Here is a 22,018-nt window from a genome sequence, read left to right on the forward strand (position 1 = left end):
CTTCTTTATCTTCCAAATGATACGCACCATAAGACCAAGGTATTTAGGAGGCCATGAAGACATGAGGCTTCAGAATAAAGCAAACATCTATTTTAAACTGAATCTATTATTCAAATGGCAGAAAAATTAAGTATTGATTCTACAGCCTATCACCAAACAAGAACTTTACCAAGGAGTGCAGTGAGACACACCTTCACCAGGCTCTCTGCCCTTTTGGTGCTAAGCAGTTAACTGGAAAGAAACAGACACCTGGAGAGTTGGGCATCAAAATATAAGACACTAAACCACCTCCCGACATCTGGTACATTTTACCTCTCCTTAATCACTTTCAACCTGCTACAGTTTGGATCTTAAATATCTCACAAAGGCTCCTGTGTTGAAGGCTTAATCCCCAGCACAGCAGTATTCAGTTGTGGGGCTTTGAGGAAATGACTGGATCACGAGGGATCTGACTTCATAAATAAATTAATCCACTTATGGATTCATAGCTTAATGGATTTGGTGGGAGGGGCTTTGCTATAAAAGCAACTTCTTGGCTGCCATGAGGTGACAGCTTTACTCTACCACGTGCTCCCCATCATAATGTTCTGCCTCGCCACAGGCTCAGAGACAGAAGAGCCTAGGGGCCATGGACTGAAGCCTCTGAAACCAGGGGCCAAAATAAATCTTTTCTCCTCTAATTTGATTTTCTCCGCTATTTTGTCATAGCAACAGAAAGCTAACTTAACACATGGCCCATTTACTAAGCACTACATATTTTATCAGGCCTCTCAAGATGGAAATTAATACCACATTATGGACAGAGACACCATCAAAAGAGCTACAAACTAAGGCAGACTTCAGGAGTTCTGAGGAAAGCAAGGCAGTGTGCAGGGGAGGTAAGACACTCCCTCAGTCTTCTAAACTGATAGATGGGTGGTGGCAGAATTAGGAGAAAAGAAGGGACAAGGGCATGAAGATGAACATAGGCACCGTGTGGTCAGCCACCAGCGTGTGTTGTCTGTCTCCAGGACAGGAAGTGGATGTTGGGGGTCAGGAGGAGATCATGGGTATGAGAGAGGCATCATGGGTGAGCAGAAAGAGCATCTGTCTTGGGACCAGGCAACAGGGCTTCTGGTACTTGTACCTTTCCCAGCTGAATCTATGGGGGCTTGAACAAACCAAGATCTCACTGTATAAAACCCAGCACAATACACGGATAAGTTATCTGCCACAGACTATCAACATTTTATTGCTTGTTTGTTCCTTTAATTTGAAGAGCTTCCACATCTAAGTCTTCTGCCACATAGTCCTGTTCAAAGTTCTGGCACCTGATACCACTATCAAGAGAAAACAGAAGCCTTGGTAGGTGTAGAGGTGGAAACAATGACCCTGGATCATTAGAGTGTGGAAATTCTCTGGCAAGGACAAGAACACAGTGCCAGGGCACAGTCACAATGTGAACACGTCTGAAATTATACACTTTTAGTATCAAATACTTGACAGAAATCTTTTTTCTAAAAACTTTCCAGCCAAGTTTTGCACATGTTCACTCCAGACCCTCTGGCTCCCCTCTGCTTGTTGAACTCAGGAAAACAGAACAATCACCATCAACAAGATGAAGCAATTTAAATGAGGGAACTGGCAGCAGCTAGGAAAACAGCCTCAGGTCCAGGACGATCCTTCCGTTATCTGTATGCCAACAGGTTTGAAGGCTTGCAAAGAAGAACAATACCAGAAGCAACACAGTTTTCTTTTAACTGTCACCTAGTTTTACAAGGGTAATTTTAAAAGAAAATTATGGAGGTAATTCAAAAAGAAAGTTTGGCACTTGATAATTCCCAGTAAATTGCTTTAATAACATAAAGGACAACGTGGAAGGCTCTGTTGTTCAGAGGCTGCTTCAGTGTGGGCAATGGCTGCCAAGCGAAGCCAACTCTGTCAAGTGCAAAGCACTGTGAGGCTGAAGGGTGTGAGCTGGTCCACTGGGAAGCACGGCCCATTTGCAATTTGAGGGTGGGTGACCTGGGAATCAAGGCCCAAGTCAGACCCAGCCCAAGGCTACAGGATGAAAACAGCTGGTGTGTCTAGGAGGCTGTGGTCTCAGCAGGCAGGCAAGGCCCCAGGGGAAAGGCGGCACAAAGGCTGTTATTTTGTGTGCAAAGGCCACCAGGGGCCTATTTGCCTAAAACCCTCCCACATAATCAGGGATGCCCTGGCCTGCCAGATCTCTAACCAGTCTCAAGGTCTGTGTCCACCAACAGGGCCTGATGGGGACAGGCAGTCTGGTTCATCATGGTTCCTACTATCTTCCTCCAGGCCTTAAGCAGCAGCTTCAGAGGTTCACACTGACCAAAGGTGACTACACTTCCTTCTTCTTTACTAAAACCAGCCACATGAGGCCAGAGTATCACTCTTCAAATACATGAAAACCTCCGAGCCTCTGTTTACTTATCTGCAAAATGAGGCTGCTTCTAGGATCAAAATTGCTGGATCACTGAGGGTACTGGAACTTGAGTCCATGGCATGGTCTCCAAACAACCCTCAGATGGTCTCCTCCTCTCGATCCTCCCAATAGCTGGTTCCCAGCCCTCCCGACAGTCAGTCCCACAGGACAACAAGACCAAGTGGAAAGAGCCTATGACCAATGCCCTGGAAGATAATGCAGTTTATTCAAGGGCATAGCACTGACCACAGTGGGAGGACAACTGCACATGGGTTCCTGGATGCCCTGTCCACACAGCAAGCTGCTTCATCAAGCATGTTGTGCATGCTCCTTATTCCTGCTCTTCCTGGTCGTGGTACGTGCCCTCTGAGAGCAGTCATGGATGGCTCCCCCATGAGCTAAGGGCTCGGTTTTCAACCAGCAGCATGTGACCAGCTGCAGAGAAATGAAGGGCCTCATTATCCATCTGACAATCTAGCACCATAAAAAATGATGAGCCTTTTGTCCTTTGCTACCAAACTCAATTATATCCAGACTCAAAAAAAAAAAAAAAAAAAAAAGAAAAAAGAAAAAGAAAGAAAAAAAAGAGATAACCTTTTCAACCCCTCAGGAACTGGAGGCAATTTCCTTCCCAACATGTCTTTTTCTAAAGTTACCAGAAGACACCTTGGTCTTCTGACCTCTGCATCTGGGGAGGGAACAATCCATAGCACATGTAGTCACTATGCTTCCCTAGAGACGATTTCCTGCCAGAGATGTGTGTAAGCATAAGTCTGACGTGATCACAGTGGTTGCTAAAGATTAATCATGTCTAGGCACAGAAGGGATGGGGGTGGCAGAGGCAACATAGAAAACCAGGCCAGGGCTGGGAATGTGGCTCAGGTGGTAGCGCGCTTGTCTGGCATGCGTGCGGCCCGGGTTCGATCCTCAGCACCACATACCAACAAAGATGTTGTGTCCGCCGAGAACTAAAAAATAAATATAAAAAAAAAAAAAAAAGAAAACCAGGCCAGGCATTTGATGTCTGAGAGACAGGCTCCATTATCAGGCCCATCATTGTCCTGAATACAACACATGTTTTTTAAATCCTCTAAAAAGTTCTGAAGCTTTGGCAACTGAGCAAGGAATGACCAGGTAGAAACTAAGGAAAATAGTAATATTTTGCCTTCAAAGCATTAGCTGGTCAATGCTGGCAAAACGGCACTTTTACTTTAAAGGCCACCTGAGCAGAGATGGAAGTCCAGGGCTGGATAAGGTGGAGCACTAACTGGAGACTCCTGAACAGAGCAGAGACCCCAAAGGGCTACATCCACTTGATAATTGGTGAACCCCACACAAACCAATCCTCATGCAGACTGGGTCTCCCCTGCCCACATTCATCCCTGGGAATGAACCTCCTTTGAGATGGTCTTGGACCAGGACTATCCCCAGGGCCTGGCAGAAGGGAATAGAAGTCATTTCCCCAGAAACATAGTCATGCCTAAGCCCTCAGGTTATTCCTACAAATACTGGCTCAAATGCAAGGAATGTAACAGGATGACAAGGAAACAAGGTACCTGAGGACCAGCAGAAATAAAGATGGTGGTGGGGGGGGAAAGACTTCAGATAACAGAATTATTGACAGAGACCAAATATTAAGTATGCTTCAAGGTAAGCTCAAAATATCTACTGGGAAAATTACAGGTAAGCAGACCCATTTGAAGGCTATTTTGGCAGACCAGAATGAGGTGAGAAATGCCTAAACTAGAGGGCTGGACATAGGATTAGAAAGAAAGGGACAGGGCTGGGGATGTGGCTCAAGTGGTAGCGCACTTGCCTAGCATGCGTGAGGCACTGGGTTTGATTCTAAGCACCACATAAAAATGAAATAAAGATATTGTGTCCACCTAAAAAAATAAATACTTAAAAAAAAAAAAAGGGACAGGGCTGGGGATGTGGCTCAAGCAGTAGTGCGCTCGCCTGGCATGCGTGCGGCCTGGGTTCGATCCTCCGCACCACATACCAACAAAGATGTTGTGTCCGCCGAGAACTAAAAAATAAATATTAAAAATTTTTTTTCTCTCTCTCTCTCTCTCTCTCTCTCTCTCTCTCTCCTCTAAGGAAAAAAAAAAGGGACAGATGAGAAGGAAGACAAAAAGAGGAACAATAGTCCAGATGAAGACTGGAGGGGAGGGGAGAACATGAAGAAGAATCTAGACTGTCTGAGTCTCTAAGCAATGAGGTATATGTATCTCTGCCCCCCCCCCATGCCTCTCAATGACATCTGCAACTTTTAAAAAAATTTTAATGTTATTAGTTCTAATCAGTTATTCATATCAGCAGAAAGCTCTTTGATTCAGTGTACACAAATGGGGCACAATTTTTCACTTCTGTGGTTGTATATGAAGTAAAGTCACACCATTTGTGCAGTCATACATGTACCCAGGGTAATGATGTCCATCTCATTCTACCATCTTTCCTGTCCCCATGCCCCTTCCCCTCCTCCCCTTTGCCCCATCCAAAGTTCCTCCACTCATTCCATGCCCCCTACCCTCATTGTGGGTTAGCATCCACTTATCAGAAAAAACATTCTGCCCCTGGTATTTTGGGATTGGCTTACTTCGCTTAGCATGATATTCTCCAACTCCATCCATTTACCTGCAAATGCCAAAATTTTATTTTCTTTTATTGCTGAGTAATATTCTATTGTGTATATATACCATAGTTTATTTATCCATTCATCTACTGAAGGGCATCTAGGCTGGTTCTACAGTTTGGCTATTGTGAATTGTGCTGCTATAAACATTGTTGTGGCTGTGTCCCTGTAGTATGCTGTTTTTAAGTCCTTTGGATATAGACCAAGGAGTGGGATAGCTGAGTCAAACGGTGCCATTTGCAGCAAAATGAAACTAAACCCCTATCTCTCACCATGCACAAAACTCAATTCAAAGTGGATCAAGGATCTAGGAATTAGACCAGATACATTATACCTAATAGAAGAAAAAGTAGGCCCAAATCTTCATCATGTCGAATTAGGCCCCAACTTTCTTAACAAGACTACTAAAGCATAAGTAATAAAGAGAGCCTACATATTGGGAGCAAATTTTTACCACAATCACATCAGATAGAGCACTAATCTTCAGGATATACAAAGAACTTATAAAGCTTAACACAATATCTCTAGTAATTAGAGAAATGCAAATCAAACTACTCTAAGATTATATCTTACTCCAGTCAAAATGGCAGTTATCAAGAATATAAGCAACAATAACTGTTGGTGAGGATGTGGGGGAAGAGGCTCACTCATACATTACCTCTGGGACTGCGAATTGGTGCAGCCAATCTGGAAAGCAGTATGGATGGAACCACCATTTGACCCAACTATCCCACTCCTTGGTCTATACCTAAAGGACATAAAGACATTTGCATCTTAATCCCTCAAACCTGTGAATATTACTTTCCATGGCAAAAGGGTGAATCCAATATAATCACAAGGTTCCTTTAAAAAGGGAAGGGAAGGGGAGGCTGGGGTCATAGTTCAATTAATAAAGTGCTTGCCTCACATGCACAAGGCCCTGGGTTCAATCCCCAGCAACACACACACACAAATAATAATAATAATAATAATAAGGAGGAGGAGGAGGAGGAGGAGGAGAAGGGGAGACAGAAGACTCAGAGAAGAAGATGTGAAACAGACGCAGGGGTTGGAGTCATGTAAGGAAGGGGAAGGAGTCAAGAAATGTAGGTGGCCTCTAGAAGTTGAACAAGGCAAGAAACAGGCAGATCCCCCACCCCTAGTGGAATAAATGGAGGCCTGCCAACATCTTCATTTCAGGACTTCTAATTGCCAGGGTTAGGGTTGTAAGATAATGGATCTGTGCTGTTTTTAAGCCACTAAATTGGTGGTAATTTGTTCCAGGCACAATAGGAACAGTAAACAGGGAGGTATGCAAGGTAGTCTCAATTAGGTGTTGATCTTTCTCCATTAGGTAATCAGAATACATTATTCTTTACCTTTATTTTATTTATTTATATGTGGTGCTGAGGATTGAATCTAGTGCCTCACATATGCAGGCAAGCGTTCCACCACTGAGTCACAACCCCAGGTCCCAATACATTATTAAAGAAGAGATTTAGTGTTGTGGACTTTAACAGCCACTGTCCCAACTATTTGAAAATACTGTTGGCTTTCTCCTTTAATAAGGATCTTGGGCCTCATTCCCTTTGTAATAGGAAGGAAAGCTTTGCACTACTCTAAAGGAAATATGGGTAAGTTAGAGGTTAAAGGAAAAGGTCCAAAGGAGACAGAAAATAAGCAGAGAAAACATTTTTCCAGGATCAAAGTTCACTCCTCAAGTAAAAGAACGAAGTTGGATTATGTAAGAGAAATAACTCAAAACGGATCAAAGACCTGAACATAAGACTTGAGACTACAAAACTTAAAAAAGCTTCATGAGGGGCTGAGGTTGTGGCTCAGTGGTAGAGCGCTCACCTCACATGTGCAAGACACTGGGTTCGATCCTCAGCACCACATAAAAATAAATAAATAAAATAAAGTTATGTGTCCAACTACAACTACAAAAAAATAAAGATTTTTTTTAAAAAAAAAGCTTCATGATATTGGATTTGGCAATGATTGTTTGGCTATACCACCAAACAGAAAGCAAAAGTAAAAAGAGATTTTTATAAAATGGTCTACATCAAAATTTAAAGCATTTGCATCAAAGGACACAACAGTGTAAAAAGGCATCCTACAAGATGGAAGAGAACACTCAAAAATTACATATCTAATAAAGGATTGATATCCAGAATATATAAGGAGCTCTTCCAACTCAACAACAGCAACAAATAACCTGATTTTTTAAATGGGCAAAGGATTTTAATAGACATTTCTCTGAGGAAGATTATGCAAATAGCCAATGAATACATGGAAAGGTGCTCAGCATCACTAATTAAGGAAATGCAAATTAAAATCACAATGAAATTACCACCTCACACCCATGAGGATGACTGTAATTTAAAAAGAATAGTAGTGCTAGCAAGGATGTAAAAAAAATTAGAACTTGTGCACTGTTGGTGAGACCACAAAATGGTGTAACTACTATGGAAAACCTGGTATGAAGTTATTCAAAAAGTTAAAATAGAACTGCCTTATGATCCTGCAGTCCTATTTCTGGGTATATACCTCAAGGAATTGAAGGCAGAGTCTTAAAGAGATTTTTCTGGACACCCAGATGCTTTTCAGAGCAGCATCATTCACAATAGCCAAGCGGTAGAAGCAGCCCCAGTGTCCAGGGACAGATGAATGCATGAACAAAACGTGGTTATACGCACACAATGAAATATTATTCAACCTTAAAAAGGAAGGAAATCTTGTCACATGCTCAAACATGGATGAACTTTGGGGACATTATGTGAAGTGAAATAACCTAGTAACAAAAAGGTAAATACTGTATGATTCCACTTAGATGAGGCATCTAAAGTAGTCAAACTCACAGAAATAGAAAGCAAAATGGTAATTATTACCAGGGGCTGGGAGAAAAGGAAATGAGGAGTTGTTATTTAATGGATACAGAGCTTCAGTTTTGTAAAATGAAGAAATTCTGAAGATTGATTGCACAACAATATGAATATACTTAACACTACTAAACTGTATACTTACAAATGGTCACAATGGTAAAATGTGTGTTTTGAATTGTAATGTGGTGGGGAGCTGGGGTTGTGGCTCAGTTGGAGAGTGCTCACCTAGCACATGCGAAGTGCTGGGTTTGATCCTCAGCACCACATTAATAAATAAATAAATGTATCATGTACAACTTATATATGTGTATGTGTGTATGTGTCTGTATATATATATATATATATATATATATATGTATATAAATTGTAATGTGTATAATTAAAATGTTTTTTAAATCTCACCTTTTAAAACTTTATAATGAAATAATTTAATACTTTGAGCTACTTATTATGCCAACTAAAACAATTCCATTAAAGAAAAAAAAAATAAACTCAAAATAGCCAGGTGTAGCGATGCACACCTGTAATCCTACCAACTCTGAGAGGCTAGGCAGGGGAATCACAAGCTCAAGGCCAGCCTGGGAAACTAAGGGAGACCTTATCTTATACATCAAAAAAGAAAGGGCTAAGGATATGCTCCAGGAGTAATGTACCCCTCAGTTCAAACCCCAGTACAAATACATACATACATACATGCATACCAACCCTGACAGTTCTTCAGTGTTTACACTTTAGTGTGGTTAAGCTCTAAGATAACAGATACAAATGTATTTATGCTCCCATTCTTTAGGTGAAAACAATGAGAAGAAAAAAAAATATTTAGAGACAAATGTACTCTGAACCTTAGCCTTAGCCAGTTTGTTTCTAGAAAGCAGAATGCCTCCAACTATTCTGTTGATGGCCTTTCCTAAAGTCTTCACCATCATTCTCCACTAAAAGGTACTATATTTGTAAAGAAGTTCCTCTCTCTAACACTGAGAAAGCAAAATAATGATCTGTTGCTTTAGAATTTATACAGGATTCTATTCTTTCCAGTCAACAAATAAGAAACCAATCAATGGCTTTTGCCTACTTGGAAAACCCATGAAGTTGATTTAATTTCTAGTCACCCAAAAAGGGTTTTTGCTGTTCTCAAATGATTAGCATCAGCTGCATGTGGTGGCACATGCATATAATCCCAGAGACCCAAGAGGCTGAGGCAAGAGAAAGACAAGTTCTAGGCTGGCCTCAGCAACTTATCGAGGTCCTGTCTCAAAATAAATAAAAAGGACTGTGGGTGCAGCTCAGTGGTAAAGGCATCCTGGGCTCAATTTCCAATACTGTTTTTTTAAAAAAAACAAACAAAAACTACCCCAGTAACAGTACCAAAAAAAAATTAACTTTTTTTCTTTTCTTTTTTTTTTTTTTTGGTGGTACTACTAGAAATTGAACCCAGGGCCTCATACAGGCTAGACAAATATTGACATTGTGAATTGTGGATAATGAACTAATTTTAACCTTAGTTTCACTGAAAAAAAAAGAAGACTCTACTTTTTGCAAGGCAATCCTCCAAGGCACTTACACCTTACTTATTAGAAACTCACAACTCTTTTCCCATTAGTTATTAGGTTTGGAGACCCACAGTCAAGGCCTCCTACCCAGTAGGGTTCTGACCACCACCACACAGGGCTTACACCTCACACATGCTCTACCTCTAAGCTATAATCACAGCCCTTTTTTGTTTTTGAGACAGGGTCTCTCTTAGTAGCCCAGACTGGCCTTGAACTTTATAATCCTCCAGCCTTGGTCTCCCAAATACAGGCAATGTGTTACTATGTCTGGCTAAAAAAGGTTATTATCATTAATTAAGCCAGGAAAATCAGTCAACAATTTATTTCAAGACTACATACATGTTGGCATTTATTAGCTCAGAGATAATAAGCTCTCTGAATCTGGCTTTTGTTTTGTCTTTTTATTTTTGGTCTAATTTTTGAATAATAACTGCTCTTCCTACCTCCAGCTATATGTTAAATAATACAATCCTGGAGTCCTACAACCAGGGCCATAAAAATATGGTTGAGTTGTGGCTCAGTGGCAGAGTGCTTGTCTCGCACATGTGAGGCACTGGGTGTTCAATCCTCAGCACAACATAAAAATAAATAAACAAAATATATTGTGTCCATGTATAACTAAAAAAAAGCTTAAAAAAAAAAAAAAAGAAAAAATGGTTCCTTCCAGGCCACTCTATTATCACCAACACACATTCTCCGGCTCCTCATACTAGGCTAGACAAAGAATAGTGTGGCCATTATAATTACTATTTCTTTCTAATTCAAATGCTAGGATCAAGGCAGGAAGGGAAGAAAGCAATATTGATTGGAAACGGAATTAGCTTCCAGATATAGAGAGGACCCCAATGTATCTTAAGAGGCAAGCATAGTTTGGAATACATCTCATGTCTCATGAGCATCCTTAATCCTTCAAGGTCACTATTAAAATCGTTTGTTTTATAAAATTCAGCCTGTTAGACATGTGCTACCTCTGAGCAAGTTTGCATTTGGACATTTGATATCTAAGTGCCATCTGCTAGCTTGGGCTATGCCAGTCAGTAGTTTTAATCTGAAAACTTCTCTTGCCAGAGAGAAAAAGGAAACTACTGCAGAGGATGTCTTCACACCTCTTACCTGTATATTTTTTAATAGGAGTTGCTTTTATAAAAAGGGGAGAAAGGAAGCTGAAAGACAATATTTTTCTGCCTCAATGCTGCATAGGACACTGAATTTGGTCAAAACCAACCGTGGTGGGAAAGTCTGATTTTAACCTAAAAATCTCAAGTACATCTTTATAGCTATCCCTTGATTCATTTAAAGTCAATGAAGCAGCTAAGAATTGCCAGCAGCCATTCTAATCTGTTAATATTCCACTTTACAAACAAAATCAATATTGACATTGTAGATAATGAACTAGTTCTAACCTAAATTTCATTTAAAGAAAAGGAAAAGGAAAAGACAAGATGCTACTTTTAGAACAAGCAATACTCCAAGGCACTCAGATCTTGTTAAAAACACACAACTCCTTTCCCATTAGTTATTAGGTTTGGAGATCCATAGTCAAGGCCTCCCACCCAGTAAGGTCCTGATCACCACATATGGCTTATATTTATAAACTAACAGGACCACCACCTTCCTCCACTGCTGGGCCTTCTAATTGCCAAGAAAAAAAGTACCACGTCCCTGAGGAAAGAGGAGTTCAAAAGCATCAATATGAGCGAACTGTGCTCTATATAATTCTTAATTTGAAACTCCTACATTCAAGTCTTCTGCTAAATATTCTTGTTCAAAGTGCTGGCACCTGATACTAAGAGCAAGTATTCCCTAAATGTTAGCTGTTCTTATATAAGCATTTCCTCAAGTCCATAAAAATTCTTTCATGTTATTTTAATAGTTATATAGCAGAAATATTCCATAACATGGCCATTTCATCAAGGATACTTTGAATATTTTTATTACAAATAATGCTACTACAACCCTGGGCATGAGACTATACACAACCTTAGCCTGCCCCTGATGATTTCCTCAGAAAATGCTTCTATTAATAGTAATTTGCTCATTTGAAAAAATTCAAAAATAGAGGTAGGAGAAAAGTAAAATTCTCCTCCTCTCCACAAAATCTACTATTTAGAAAATATCCTTTGAGATATTTTGTTTGCATTTAAAAACGGGCATTCATTACATTGTCCCTGCTTCTACTTTTGAATGAGAGCACACACACCGCTTTGTTCTTCATTTTCACTTACTGCTTCTTGGACTTCTTATGGCTTGACAGACATAATGATGGATACACATGTGTATACACTTTCTCTACATACTACAGATACAGACTTTACTACATAGACTACTTAACATTGCTTTATCAATAGAACTTTGGGTTCTTTCCTAATTTCCACCATTAGAAACAATGTTTCCCAGACAGGCTTATGAGTGCTTCTGGTCCTGTGCTTATGAGTGAGTCCGTGGGCAGCAGAACTTCCTAGAAGCAGAAGAGAGGCAGAACTGCTGGGTCAAAGGGGACACACACTTAAAATTTTGAACTGATCTTGCCAATTGACTCAGCTTAACAACACCACCATACAGAATGTCCACCTTGAGTCCTCAAGACTGAACATCATTTTTTGTCTACCCACCCAGAGGCTGGGGAAAAGGTATCACACTCCATGCTTTATAGTCGCTCAGTTGGCAACCCCGCCCATCTGCTTCGTCTGTTACTGGCCCCCATTTATATTTCCCATCCAAGGGCTTTCATTACCCACCTTTTGTATCAGGAACATTCTATCTACTCTATTTTGTTTGAAACATTTTCCCCCATCTCTGACCAGTCTTTTAATTTTATGTTTGTTTTTTAATATGCAGTTTTATATTTTGAGGTATTGAAACCCTAACTCTTTCTTTCTCTATAGCTGGGTTTTAGAGCTTCCTGGGGAAATCTCTGTCATCCCATTAGCATAAAAGCTGATGTTTTTTAAAAACATTCAAAATAAATGTAAAACACATATTGCTCTGTTTTCTGCGCATGGGTCAAAATTTTCACTTTGGAAAAATTGGTATGGATGATTATTTCTCTATATTTTCTAGTTACAACTAACAGTTAAGTGTTTGGATTTTTTTCCTCCTAAAACATATTAGTAAACTAGAAAGCCCAGTTTATGTATCTGAATTCCATTATTATCTACTGTTCATTCAACTTCTCTAAATGAGGGAAGTATTTCAGATTAATTCTTCATAAATTGAGAAAACTCAGAACTTAAAGGCAAAGAAGCAGCTTCTTTTTCAGTCAGAAACACCAGCTTTTATACAAGAATCAGCAGATTTAACTTTGATTTAGGGTAGTAATATCTGCTAAGTATAATCTTACATCAGAATTCTATTTATAGATAGGAATCTGAGGCCCAAGAAGATAATTTTTTTAAAAATTGGGTTTGAAGTGGGTGTGTGTGTAGAGAAAGTAGTGGTCGAGAAAAAGAGAGCAATGGGGCCGAGGGGGGATAAGATGTGGTAGAGGCTTCGCCCTGGGGGACTTGACAAGCTGGCCGGCAGAGGCAGGCGGACAGCACATCCCAAATGAAGGATGAAGCACGAGAAAGGAAGGTGGCAAGAAACACAAGGCCACACTGGAGGCCTGCAAGGTCAGCAGCTACTGCATTCCTGGTGGAGACACAGCCCTGCCCTGGCCAGTGGCCTCCCTGCAATTCCTCTGAGAAGAAGTGCTTGCAGGCCCTAACAGAGGCATTGTCATCTAACTCCACCGCTGTCCTGGATTGTGCCAGGAAAGGGCTTGAGATGAGGGCAGCCTAGTGATGAAGTGACAAGGCAAAAGCTCCACCCGTGTGACATGTTGACAACGATTCAGTTAATGGTAGAGTCAGTCACATACCAGTGAGGCCATGGTCAGCAGAGGCAGGAGCTCCAAGGAGGTCAAAGCCCCTGAAATGACGGCAAGGGGCATACCCACTTCACCTCCCTGAGCTCTAAGCTCAGGGATCCTGCTCCATTGTCTTCAAAGAATTTTCCAGAAGATTCTAAATTCTATCAGAATAGAATATACTTATGAGTTCTTTCCATTTTGCCCAAGTTGAAATTTTTGGCAACTTGTAGAGTCAAACAAAGGAAATCCAGTGATTTCAGCTGACTAATGTTCCTGACTAATATCATGTCAAAATATTTTTCAAATAATATTCAAACAGCTCGTCTCACATTAACAAATACTTCTAGACCTTCCCAGCTTGTCTTGTTTGGTCCAGCTACAGAAACATCCCTTCCATCCTCTGCTCACAGGTAGAGAGTTGCTAAGCCTACTAGGAAAGAGATGCAGATAATCGGTACCTGTACGTGCAGGGGCGACAAGAACAGGCATCAACCTGGCCTCCTCAAGCATCTTGCACCCCTCCCACACCAGGTGACTCTGCCTTGGTTGCCCCTGCTCTGGCTGTGACGATGGGCAGAATTCCCATCAGGCTCTGTACCCCAACACCTCAGTCATTCCTTCTCTGCACTAGTATCACTTCAAGCACAAACACCCAATTTCATCCTCTCATGGATTTGAACTACCCCTCCTCCTGGTCCCACCACCCTGGCTGCTTCTGCAATACCCTGCTAAGCCCTACTAATGCCCTCTCACAAAACAAACCTCCTCTTCTTCTGCCTGGCTTTTTTAAAAAATGAAGAGGACAGCAAGGTAAGATAAGGCTGGCCTCCTTTTCAAGAGCTACTTTCAGACCAAGTCAGCTCTCCGTATCACTCATTAGCAGTACTGTCTACTGGCCACAAAGACATCAGTAGCCCCCATTCTGGGCCTAAGTAACCCCCAGGGCCAGGGATCTCCACCCAGCTGGGAAGGTGTGGCAAGGTCTCACCCCAGCCAGTATGCAGGCCAGTCCAGTCCTGGTAGTTCAAGCCACTCTGTTGTTTCCAGGAAATTCCTCAATTATCTCATTGATTTCCTAGTGTGATTCTGGGCTGTGTCTGTCATACAGGCCTCCAACTTTACCTCCCTCCTTTCTCTATGTAAACATAAGACCTTGACCCCAGCTCACTGGAAAGGTGGTAGAGTTGCCATCTATCTCCCATACCAACTATATACACCTATCACTGTTGCCATCCTCTTAGGAATTGTTCCGTCCATTCCTCTCCACTCCCCACCACACACAGACCAACCAGCTCCATTCAGGCCTAATTATAAACTCAATACATCCATCTGCCCATCCCTACCTCACCTCCCACTAATTCACTCTCATCTATCAGGGGACTGCTGCTCTTCCAGTCACAAAGGTCCCTGATCCAATGGTCCTCTCTGGCACACTCTTCTGTATCCTCTATGTGTCTTTAGTTAGGATGATGCCATATAAAGAATGCTAGGTAGGAAGCCAAAGACCCCGCAGGTAAGCCAGACCCTTCTCCTTGGAGTCTGACTTCTATTTCCAACCCAGCCCAAGGACATGAGTCTGCTTTTAGTCATATGTGAAATCTGCTCACTCAACAGACCCTGGAAAAGTACAGAAGAACTGGCCCTGCTGTCCCAGACACAGGAGCCCACACCATGCAACAGTGTGGTCACAAAGCCCCTGAGCACAAGAATTGTCCTGGGAAGAGCTGAAGATCTACACCTGGCTACAAGGAACCGGCAATGACTTCTAGCATCACCATCATCAGGTGTGATGATCAGGCATCAGAGAACATGGGAGAACATCACGTTTGTCTAGAGACCAGAGGACACATATTGCTTCCAGTTAGCATGTATGGAACCAGGTGGTCACTTTGCAGTTGGGGCTAGGTGGCAAGGTCAGAAGAAAAAGCAAGCTACCTATAGCCAAACATCCCTGAGAATCTCTTATATCTTCCACAAGGTACTATATAGCTGCTCCCAGTGACCCTGTAGAGTCACTGTTGTATAGATTTAAGTATGAGAAACTTGGAGGCGGGCTGGAAGATGGAAGGGAAGGAAAGAGCAAACAGGGGCCAGCCATTCTCTGCCCCTGATAAGATCAACAAACCCCACGTGAAGGGGGTACTCTGGGGTTCTGCTCGCTGCAGCATTTACTCTACCTTGTTTTAGTATTAAGCTTCTGTAAGACATACTAATAGACGTGTTGGTTGTGAGGATTAAGTTAAAAGGTGCTTAGATATCTGAAGTGAAATGAGTTGCATGAGAACACTACTGCACAGAAAACCTAGGTAAGAATTCAGGTTCTTCTCAGCTGCCATGAGCTAAGCAGCCTTCCTCTGCTGCCCCCTTCCATTATGATGTTCTGCCTCAACTTGGGTCCAGTGCAATGGAGTCAGCTGACCATGGACTGAACTTCTGAAACCATGAGCCCAAAATGAGCTTTTATGCCTATAAATTATTCTTGTCAGTTATTTTTTCCACAGTGATAAAAAAGCTGACTAACTCAGGGAGCTTTTTACAAAGAAAATCCTCGGGCTGGGTGTGTAGCTCAGTGGTACAGCATCTGCTTAGCAGGTACGAAGAGCCCTGGATTCAATCCCTAGAACCATACAAAAAAAAAATGAACCAAAAGAAATTCCTGTCATCATAGCTTAGTGTTGCCTTTCATTATAAAATGAAAGAATACAAAATGTACTCCCCCCACCCATTACTGGATGTTTAACCCCAGGGGTGCTCTACCAGAGAGCCACATCCCCAGTTCTTTTTATTGTTTGAGACAGTCTTGCTAAATTGCCCAGGCTGGCCTCAAACATGTCTCAGCCTCCTGAATCACATAGCATGCACCATGGCTCTTGGCCCATATTACTCTTTTGTGGCAACTTTTAAGTTCAACATCATTTCTGTGAAATTATCATTATTGTTGCATATATCACTAGTTCATCCTTTATCATTGCTGTAAAACATTCCCTTGTATAAATATGTCATAATTAAAAAAAAAAGAATCCAGATTATAGCTGGGTGTAGTAACACAGCTACTCAGGAGGCTGATACAGGAGGATCACAAGCTAGAGGCCAGCCTCAGTAATCTAGCAGGACCCTGTCTCAAAATAAAAAGTAAAAATTTTAAAAAGGAGGGGCTGCTGGAGATGTAGTTCAGTAGTAGAATGCTTACCCAGAACATGCAAGGCCCTGGTTTGATCACCAGTACTGGGAGGAACAAAAAAAACTTAAACTCTGAAATTAAATGGACCGGGGCTGGAGATGTGGCTCAGCGGTAGCGCGCTCGCCTGGCATGCGTGCGGCCCGGGTTCGATCCTCAGCACCACATACCAACAAAGATATTGTGTCCGCCGAGAACTAAAAATAAATATTAAAAATTCTCTCTCTCTCTCCTCTCTCACTCTCTCTTTAAAAAAAAAAAAAATTGAAATTAAATGGACCCACTTCAGCTCCCAGCTCATTTATTAGCATGTGACCCTAGACAAGTTCTTGCCCAAAGCCTTTTTCCTCCTATATAAAATGGAGATAACAATGCCGACTTCACAGGGGCTACCAGGAGAATTAAGAAACAACACTTAACAGATGTAAGCAATTATTATTATTGGCATCCGCAGCAGGCCCAAGCACATCATTTTTATCATGCCGGCTTGGCCTGTGGACGCACGGCATGTAATCAAGGATCAAACAGACAGATTGTCTACAGTCTTCCCTAATCACCAGAACCGGGCTGTCCTGTCTGACTTTAGGTTTAGCTCAGGCAGCTGTGACCATTAAGAATGACAAACAAAAGGACAATGTAGAAATATGGAAAGGTCTGTATGTTACAATACATAATGAAAAAGCAGAACTTGGGAAGATGTGCTTATATAGAACACAAATCTGCACAATCAATAGGACCCCAGGGAGGCTACAAAGACCCAACAGAGATAGTTGGTGTTTCTCTATGTAACTGTTATCTTTGTTTTTGTGCAAAGCTGGTTAAAAGGATCACTTTGTAAATGAGGGCACTGGGTGAGATCTGTAGTTAGACCAAATTCTTTTTCTGTCCTCTCCCCTTGTTGGCCACATGTTTTGTAAGACTCTAAAAATGTTTAATGGAAATTAATTAATCCACTATTATTTTTTCAATTCTGGTCCAAATTTTAATCAACAATCCATATATTTATAAAGAGCTCATAACATGAAATCAAATCAGTGCCACAGGTGTGATAAGCACAGCTAAGCAAGCAAGAAACAACCAGTTACTTAATTTTTGATAGTCAAGGGCACTCACATTCAAGGTCAACTTCATTCTAAAGGTAGTGAGCACATTCAGTGGGTGGAATGAGACCTGATGCCAGCTCCAGTAACAATGTCTAGAGTTAAACCAATCCTGTTTCAGAAATTCTGATTATGTCATCCACAACCAATCATAACTTGGAATCAGCATGAAACCATAGTTGCAATTCCAGAGTTGCAATTCCAAACAGAAGCAAGGAAAGTTGATGGTTTGGGTAACTTCTGTGTCCTTAATCTTGGGTAAATGTATAGTTTCTAATAAGCCTTCTGAACCGCTGAAAATCACTCCGACTCCCTCGGGTTCTTTTGCAGATGCCAGGTTGAAACCACAAGAAACCACAGCTCCACTTAGCAGTCTGCAGGTACTGGGGACTGAACCAGGGCATTTAACCTCTAAACCACAAGCCCAGACCCAGTATTTTTATTTTGAGACAGGGTCTTGCTAAATTACCTAGGGCCATGCTAAGTCCCTACGGCTGGCTTTGAATTTGCAATCCTTCTAACCCACTAAGCATGTGCCAATTACTTTCTTTCTTTTTTTTTCTTTTTTTTTTTTTTTTGTATTTGGGATTGAATCCAGGGGTGCTTAACCACTGAGCAACATGTCCAATCCTTTTTATTTTGAGACAGGGTTTCTCTAAGTCGCTTGGGACTTCGCTAAATTGCTGAGGCTGGCTTTGAACTTGGATCCTCCTGCCTCAGCCTCTTGAGTCACTGGGATTACAGGAATGTGTCACTGTATCTGGTTCCCAAAGGTCAGATGCATTTGGGGATTGGGCAAAGAAAAAGTGTATCAGAAAATCCTAGGAACCATTTTAGTACACAGGTGATCCAGCCATCTCTCCCTATCCCAGGGCTTATTATAACTGAGGAATGGGGACTAGAAGTCACATGATTTGAAAAAAAAAAAAAACTCCAATAATCAAAACCATGTGTATACCACCACACTCACACAAAATCATGCATGAACAGTGACCACTCTGGAATTGAGACTTACTAGTCGAAAACAACATGTATTATCAGGATGCACTCTACTTACTTAAAACGCACACATGCATACACAGGAAGAAGTGATGGAATCCAAAAATTCAGTAGGAGGTTCAGTACCAACAATTCCTGGTCAATCTAGTCTACACTCACACTCGAAGGCACCACTTCAGAGGCAATTACTTTGTAACAGGCTATTGCCCTGGAAGGCCTATCTCCCTCAAGGTCAATCATTTTAAATGAGGAATCAGAGGTGGGCAGCTGCTACCAAGAAGACAGGGCACAGACCATGTCCTGCTCTGCATCTTGGCTGTACCTGTCTGTACAGTTTGCCCTTTGAGTTATGGCCTCATCTCCTGAGGCCTATTCCCAGCCCCTAAACCATGCCCCAGAGGTGACCGGGAGCCGGGGCAGTCAGGAAGGTCTGTTTCACTGCTGTCTCAAAGGCCAACTGCAGGGAGGAAGGCAGAAATAAGGAGTAAGGAAGGAATGCAAGTGGAATGAAAAAGAAACCTTGATGCATAAAAGAACAAGAAAAAGCTGCTTCTTGGCAGATCAGAGAAAATAAGCACAAGCATTTCATAACCAGAAATATGAGTACCCAGCATGGAACCAAACTGTCGGATCTAATTCTGGAGGTGCTATAAACCCGATGGCTGGATTGGGGCTCTAGACAACATTTCAAAGAAATGAACCCTGTAAAATTGTGATCTTGATGTTTTCTGTTCACAGGTCCAATAAACGCCTAACAGCAGTGTCCTGCACTTTCCAGATTAGTGCTGAGTGTCATTAGGCTATTTTCTTACAGTTTATGTGGGTCCTCAGTGAGCGCTGTCTGCCAAAGCAAAACACCAAATAGGCGGGGAGCTTCCTGGCCAACCGCACACAACTAGGGCTCATTAAATATCACTCAGACAACTCCACACCCAGATCATCCTCCCTGGTGCAGCCAACATCGGAGGCTAATTAGAAAAAGCCAGGCCCAAGAACACCTCACTGGGTCTGGATTTTCTGATCTGTCAGGTGACGGCCACAATGGCAAAACCCCTCCCCATTCAGTCCCTTGGGAGGAAGAATAAATGGGACAGCACTTTACAAACTGTGGCATGTAGGTACAGTGGGAGGCACAGCACCAGCTACTCCTGGTTCCTACAGTCGTCTAACCTACACTGCTTCAGATGCAATGGCAATGACAGAACAGGAAGGTGACAGACAACTAGCCACACTGCCCTCTCTTCTTGGATCTCTCTGATGGAGTAAAGTGTACCACCAAAAAAATAGTTCTTGACCTCAAAAGACCCTATCAATCTGTCAGTTACTCTATTTAAATAAAGATGTAAGATGCCTTTTTTCTTGAGAAAGTACAGGGTTTTTGTATTTGTTTTTCGAGAAACTTCATGATTACCATTTTAATTTCTGTGAAGGACACCAGTATGTCCTGATCATCATGTGACCTTGTCAACCCAGGCAGCTGGAATCAGTGTGGGAGAGGAGGCCACAGGCCACTTCCCACGTCCAAGTACAACACAGTTCTGATCTGTGAATATTATCCAATTCTGAATCAAGAGGCCAGCCCAAGTGCTTTACCAACACTCTCTCACTGACACCCCATACTCTGTGAGATGGGTATTACCATCTCCACATTTTATAGATGAGGAAAGACGCAAAGTGGATTAACGGGGCAGGGCTAGGACTCAGGCTCCAAGGCTGTGCTCTTCACCGCTGTGCCACACTACCTCATTCAGCTACTTCCACTGACAAATCAATCTGGAGCCATCAGAAACTTTCTATGTGTTCTGTGCTCCAAGAGTTCTATCCACTCAACAGTTACTGGGCACATCACTTTAGATAAAGACTACTCTATGACCCAGCGGGAGGATCAAAATTCTGTAAGAACTTGAGTCTAAAGAAAACTCAGGAAAGCACTCAAAGATGCTAATACCAAAAGATGCAGTGATTCTCAAAACAGGCTATGAAACACTATAGACTATATTGTCACAACCCCTAGAACCTGTCTGGGATAATTAGGAGCCTACTGAGGGTATGTGCCATAGCGTGAAGACTTCTTAGAGAACAGTAATCCAGAGTTTTTAGCAAAAAGAAACTGCCCTCCCTACTACCTGCCTCTCTAATTCACTATATATATAACATCATAAATCTCCCACACATCCTTTTTTTGTTTTATGGGAACATATTTCCATCCTTGGGGGAGTTGGTAATAATTAGCCTGGGGCTTTACTGGGACACTGTGAGAGGCTACATCAGATGAGTCTCCCCACCAGGTTCAACTGGTAGCAAATATTCCTCCAGATCACCATGATCAGTGACTATTCATGACTCATCTTCCCTCTTGCTTTGGTTCTCTAAGTTAGCTCCTGCCACAGATTTTTTTCCCTATGTAAAGTACTCCATGAAATGTTAATCTAAATGGCTCCAGGCCCTCCCACCACACAGAAATTAATTTCAAAAAATAACAACTAGTTATAAACAAACTCTTCTTTTCCCCTCAATTTATTATGTACATAAAACAAGCATTTGGAATTGATTATAGATCTAAGGCTCTCTTTGTCTCACAATTTATTCACTGCTACAGGTCTGTCTGTACAAACACTTTAATGTCAGCCAAACCTTTCCAGCTGGACACAGGACACTGAAGCTCTGAGAGGAGAAGCAAGGCTTTAACATTCAGTACTTGTCTTTTGTATCCTGCTTCACAAAGCAGTACCCTACCTGCCCTCAGGGAACTTGCCAGTGGAGGGAGAGGATCAAATAATCAATGTCAGAGTCAGAAAGGAACAAGAGGGGCTCCAAGAAACCAATTAATTTCAATTAGTTTGTGTATCTGTCACGGAAGGACACCCCTGCCCCCCGCCCCCCTTCTGGTGGAAAATGGGCTGAAATCTCAAGGAGTCTGGATTGGCTCACCAATGGTGGCAGTGTGTGCATTCCACAAGAGGGAACAGCATCAGCAAGGACCTATGAATGGAGAGGGACAGGGCCAGTCATGCCAGTCCTGGAAGGCCACAATGAGGATGTAGACTTTGTCCCAAGAACAATGCAGAATGACTGAAGGGTGACTGCATGTGATCTGGTGGGAGGTATGGAGGGGCATACTTTGAAAAGCTCACTCCGGCTGCGTGTGGAAAACACTGAAAAGAGGCAAGAAGGGGCCAGGGAAGGTCAGTTAGGCTCTTAAAATAAATTTGGTGAGACCATGGTAGCCTGGACTCCAATGGTGTGACAAAAGAAAGGATTTAAGAAAGAGTCAGGAGACATATGCATGGAACTTATGGGCTGGATGGGACAAAAAGATGAGAGCATTGAGGATAAGCCCCAGGCATCAGGATTACAAGACTGGAAGAGAGAGGTACCATCACCAAGATTGGGAATCAGAGAAGGATCAGGTTTAAA

At 42.0% G+C, this 22,018-nt stretch overlaps 1 protein-coding gene across 4 annotated transcripts in view; it reads right to left on the bottom strand.

Moving 5' to 3' along the window:
• Tex2 (testis expressed 2) overlaps positions 1 to 22,018 on the bottom strand; it is a 111,475-nt gene that overhangs the window by 67,609 nt on the left and 21,848 nt on the right. The window lies entirely within an intron of this gene.

The sequence above is a fragment of the Urocitellus parryii genome, chromosome 7 (genome assembly GCF_045843805.1).
Source record: "Urocitellus parryii isolate mUroPar1 chromosome 7, mUroPar1.hap1, whole genome shotgun sequence".
Classification (NCBI taxonomy): domain Eukaryota; kingdom Metazoa; phylum Chordata; class Mammalia; order Rodentia; family Sciuridae; genus Urocitellus; species Urocitellus parryii.